This window comes from Spermophilus citellus (assembly GCF_964194105.1).
Source record: "Spermophilus citellus genome assembly, contig: SCAFFOLD_450, whole genome shotgun sequence".
NCBI lineage: Eukaryota > Metazoa > Chordata > Mammalia > Rodentia > Sciuridae > Spermophilus > Spermophilus citellus.
Window position 1 is genome coordinate 108,651 of NW_027672975.1, and position 6,237 is coordinate 114,887.

The following is a 6,237-nucleotide window of genomic DNA, read 5'->3' on the forward strand; positions in this document are numbered from 1 at the left end:
TTTTTATTGTTTGGGGTCTGATATCACATATATCACTGGAGGGAGGTAACTAGCAGCCATGCAGTTTTTTAATAAGCAAAGGACAAGGTTTGGTAGCACATGTCGTTAAGGCCAGGAATTTGGAAGGCTGCTTCAGGAGGATCTCAAGTCAGAGGCCATAGTTGGCCTCTTAGCAAGACCCTGCCTCAAAATAAAATATTCAAAGTTCTGACACTGGTGAGTCTTCATGAACAATGAAGGGTCAGAATTCCTGTTTCAACAGTCTCTCCTTAGGATACTGTGTGTAGGTATGTGACTGTTACCTTCCAACAGGACCTAGAGCTGTTGCTGGTGTCCACCTGTATTAATAAATAGATCAAATGAAGTGAGTAAATAAGTAAAGCAATAAAAAATCTGACATTGTTGCTGGTTGTGATCCCAGAGATACAAATGTTATGTTGTGATTCTTGGATCTTGTGTTCTTGCAAGAGTGAATTTTAGATAATTCATAAAATGTAATCAAAGTAGAGCAAAGTTTATTGGCCCCGAAATCACTATCAAGAAAGGGGGAGAAAAAGAGTGAGTCTTCTCTGACATCTCTAGGCCTCACACCCCTTCGATCCTCAGGTTTATGGGAGATGCTGTGGGTGATTCCAGAGGCCTGCCCATGGACCAATTCCTACTCTTAACTGGCAGTAGGATGACATCATGTTTGTAGGTTCCTACTCCACATGGTCTTGTCCAGAGACACCAAAGCAAAACCTGGGTGTGTGTGTGTGTGTGTGTGTGTGTGTGTGTGTGTGTGTGTGTCTTTGTGAATTTTACTATAATCAAAATTTTATTATGGCAGCTATTTTGAAGACAAACAACAACAAGTGTTGGCGAGGATGTGGGGAAAATGGTACACTCATACACTGCTGGTGGGACTACAAATTGGTGCAGCCAATATGGAAAGCAGTACGAAGATTCCTTGGAAATCTGAGAATAGAACCACCATTTTACACAGCTATCCTGTGGAGCCAACCTAGACGCCCTTCAGTGGATAAATGGATAAAAAAAATATGCATTATATATACACAATGGAATTTTATTCAGCAATAAAAGAATAAAATCATGTGTGTGTGGGAGATTATGGTCTTGTTCTCTTGGTTTCTGACTTGTAGGGAATACAGTTTTTCTGAGATTCTCACCAGTATCTTAGCCTTTGTCAAAGGGGTATTGCAACTTACTTCTGTTTCTTGCTGTCTAACTTTTGTGGTTTTCAAATATGAGGTATGAGGTAGAAGTGGATTTTAAGTGGATATTTTTAATGTAGGAGTTCACTAATTACTATTAGATGCAACAGGTGAGCTCAGAACAGTAATACAATTTAATATCATCAGTTATTTATGTGCATAGGAAAATAAGTAGCAAACATAAAATTAAAGAAAGTTCTAATGACCATAATATCAAAAGCAAAATACTTGGGAATTTTTCAAGAAATGTGAACACTTGAACATTTAACATGGCTTGTTTTTAGAAAATGTACCATTATCCCTAAGCCACTGTCTTTTTTTGTGGTGACCTTAACTCATAGAAAAAAGATAGGAATTAAAAACTTCCCCCTGTGATCCTGAGGACAGGACTTAGGTATGGTCTACCAGTGAGCTCTAGCATCATCCCATTTTTCTTTTTCTTTGAGATATGGCCTTGCCAAGTTAGTGAGGCTAGACTCAAAGTTGTGACCCTCAAGGCTCGACTTCCAGGGCAGCTCGGGTTACATGTATGTGCCATCACACCCTGGTATGGATTTGTCTTTTTTGTTTTCTTTAGTTGTAGTGGACAGAGTACCTTTAGTTTATATATTGATTTTTATGTAGTGCTGAGGATTGAACCCAATGCCTCACATGTGCTAGGCAGGTGCTCTCACCCTGAGCCCCAACCCCAGGGATTAAATTCTTGACATTCATATAACAGGTTGGCTCAGGATCATATCTCGGTTTGCAAATGTGAATAGTGTCCCCATTTTGTGACAAGAAGGTAGAGGCCACAATGAGAGAAAATGTCTATCATTATCCTTGGAAGAGAAACATTAACTGTTGATTCACCTGCAACTTAGTATTTGAGGATTTCCCAGATATTACAAATATAAGCAAAAGAGACATGAGGTCAAGGCTCTGAGGGAGAGGGACTAGGTATTTCAAATTGTGAGGCATCAGACTGAGAAATACAATGCTAAGATACCTGGGTATGGAGAATGGGGTCCCTCACATTTAACTGTAGGATCACAGAAGATATATAAGAAAATAAACCATTTACTGGGTACATTTTAAAAAGATGATCATTGGTAGGACTTGGTCAGAAGTCATCATTATCACACCCCACCCACACGCCCACACACATTACTTCCCTTTTACCTCTTCCCCTCTTTAGCAGTCAAGTCAACACCCACTCCTCAAGGTGCATCCTTGCATGAAGAGAAAGGACTGAGCCACAGTACCTTGGGGGTCACAATGTGCAGATCTTTGCCTAGCTTATGGCAGAAACTAGCAAAGGAATGGCAGAGTTCAGGAACATCTCTGTCTCTTTTCTCTCACAAACAAATATCTAGAGATTTCAAATATAAATTGATAGATGAAGTGAACTTTGGGGTATTGGGCCAAATATTTGGAACACTGAAAATAAAAATGTTCAGCAGCCTAATGTCTTATATCTTTTTTTTATCTTTGTTTTTGTTTTTTAATGCTGTGGATTGAGCCCAGGGGCACTCAACCTCTCATTCCTGATCTTTTTTTTTTTTTTTTTGTAATTTAGTTAGAGACAGGGTTTCAATGAATTGCTTAGTCCTTTCCTAAGTTGTTGAGGCTGGCTTTGTATCAGCCTCCAGAGACATTGGGATTACAGTCATGCACCACCACAGCTGACTAAGGTTTTATTTCATTATTTGCACAAGAGCAGTTTTTCATGTAATATAACCTAGTGAATGCTCCCCAAATATTGCATTCAATATTCAATATTCAAAGAGAGAGCTTATTAACTTTATATTAACTTTGTATTAACAAACTTAAAGAATATGCTTTTTTATGCCTTGGCTTCTTTTCATTTGATGAAACCCTGGGCAATACTTGACTGAATGAATGGCAGCTTTTTCTGAGAAGTAGATATGAGAACCATGGCTTGCTTTTGTAAATTGTCAGCATTTGAAAATACAGCTCAGGGTTAACACTTACAGCTATGATATTTATATTACTATTATTTTAAATTTGTCCTGAGAAAAGCAACTAGAAGAGAAATTGTTCTTTAAAGTCAAGAAAGAAGAAGCCCCAGAGGTGCTGCTCTGTGGGGACAAGTGCATGGAGTACTTAATACAGGGCATAGGTTAAGGCTGTCTGTATGGCAGGCCACTCCCCATGCTAGGCATGTGAGTGGCAAACTGCTTAACCCATCGGCACAGCTCTGGGCACCAGGCCATGTGTTGCAGTCCCACTCTTTGATTGTTCACTGCGAGGACAGCTAGCAGACATTACATTGGTGGCTGTCTATATTTTGCTTAGACACTGCCTGAGTACATATACATGGTAACTGCACAATAAAATCAGGCCAGCTTCCTGATTGGTCTCTGGAGGTCTTGATTAGAGACTCCACAGCCACACTCTCCTCTACTCTGTTCTGTGGAGCTCCTCAGGGATGAGAGAGCCCATGCACTTCTCTGTAGACCCCAATCTCTCATTACTGGGAAACCCACAGGCTCCTGCAGGAGGGTCTGTTTTCCCTGACTGATGTTGTGATGGAAGAGTGAAGTTCTCCTTTCACCTTTTCTGCTTTATCTTGTTCTGTGTGTCTTAGGGTTACATTTATCTGCCGCAGTCTTGGCTAGACACAAGATCATGAGCCACTCACAGCTTTGTAGATTCAAACAGCAATTCTTTATTCCCAAACTCACACTGGCCTCTACACACATGTTCTAGGGAAATCCCTGTTCTGCCGCCGCCCAATTCACCTACTCCACGAGGCTTTCTTTTCCAATACTTTTTCAATCTCACGAAAACTCAACGGGAATTCAAAAATCCGGCGTGCCTGAGGCAGCAGGTTACGCCCTATTCCCCTGCAGGGTACACCTTAAACCAGGAACTTCCCTAAACCCAGATTGTCTTAAACTGGGAACGCCTTAAACCCAAATTATCCTAAACCGGGATACTTCCTAAAACCTGCAGGATACACCCTAAACCTGGATCCACCCTCGTCCTTGAGCAGGGTCACCTTTCTCAAACAAATATGCAATGTCACAGCGAATTTCCAAGGCAAGTCCATTTAACATGGGGTACACTGGCAAGGAAATTTTGATGCGTCATTCCTACTTGGAAATGGCCCTCAGAATTTATCTGTGCATGCTAATGACATGAGAAATTGAATGTTGGAAAAAAATTTGAAAGTGACCACGACAGGATGGATTTAAAGTGTCCTGAATGTTCCTCTAAGCAAAATTGAATTTACACATTTCCATTATTAGATATTACAAAAGGATTTTAGTGATTAAAACAGAATGGACTAATACATAAAAATATTCATCCAAATTCTTGTGAATTATATTCATAAGCCTATAATTTGGCACCATGAATTGGAACTTACCAGCACATTTATTTGATTTTCTAAAATATTTAATGTACTTCCTTCTCATCACGGTCCCTTGTTGACATTTACCAACTGAAAGTTCTTAACCATGTGAGATTCCATTCTATAATATGAGGTTTTGAACATAGAACCTCATTTCCCTCTAAAGATTTTGAAATGTACAATTACTCAAACAATAATTGTTCTATGAGTTATGATGATGACCAAAGCAAGATTATCAATCCAAATATTAAAACATTAATTTCCTGGTAATAAGTATACAAACTGTAGAGTTTAAAATCTCTACATGACATACCATATGTAAGTTATGTCCCATGAAGTTATTAAATTGAAAAATGAAGAAGTAAAACTGACATTCCCTATAAGAAAAATTGACTCATTTTAGCAGGATCTCAAAGAAGAAAACATCTTTAGAAGACAATATCCTCATTACACCATACAGAACATGGTCCTCTGGGCTCCAACTGTTCTAATAAGCCCAGAGGACCATGTTCAGTATGGTGCAGTGAGCATATTGTATTCTAAAGATGTTTGCTTCTTTGAGAAGCAAAGAAGCTACTGGGAAAACTCACTAGTAGACTGAATTTCTTCCTCCAATGCTCTTTTTAGAATCCACACTAACTCTGAATCTGAGGACACAGAAGTGCTTTGTCACCTGAATAAGCTGAGCAGAGCACAAACACTTGTAAGTTTTATGGAAAGAATGTGTTTAAGTTCTGTCTCTGCAGATTTGTAATTTTAATGTCTATAGAAAGGCAAGAAGTTCCCACTGGAGAACACAGAACTGTGGCTTCCTCAGTGGGACATGTCATCTCTCTTAATTTTATTGTCTTCTCTGATGGATAACAGCAATCCAAGAGATCTGGGCTTCAAACCCTTAAAGTTTCCTGGACAGATCTGGAAAAGGATCTTGATTGAGATCATTTTCTGATGTTGATAAGGAAATTTAAATTACTCTAATTCTGGTCCTAAAATCAAATTAGTCCAAACCTGTCCCACAACTTACAATGCCTCTACTTTGATGTGAGGGACTCCTGGCACCCCCATAATTTCCCTGAAACCCTGAAATGTGTGATGGGCCCCTCTTTCCTAGTTTGAACATGGAGCACACCTTCTTGTGGTTAGTGATGGTTTGGTAAGTCATCCTTTCCAAAGTAACAGTTCTATGGCTCAAGCTCTAAGTGAAATGTTAAAATTAAAAAAAAGAAGAGGAAGACCTATAGGTCACATGTTGTAGAAATCACAGGCAGATGGAATGTAGTCAGAGCTGAGGCGGAGTCTGAGCTGGAGTCCATTCTAAGAAACCTACATGATCAACTCCACCTTCTCTGAGAGAAAACCATGTAAAAAGCAGGCTCAGTCTCCTGGGTACTGTATATAAATATACATAAAAGCATTAAAGCACTATATTAAAATGGATCCCTGTTATCTGGAGTCAAAAGAAAGGACAGTCATTTCAAGCAGACTCATTTATGTTCCAGTTGTAGAAATCAGAAGATAGTTCTTGAACACTGCCATTATCAACATGTGCAGGGTAAGTACAGGCATGATAATGAATTTAACATTTGTTTTTTCTAGAGGTAATTTCAAACCTGGACTAAATGGAAATATATAAAATAAAAACTCATATACACAGACAGAAATTCC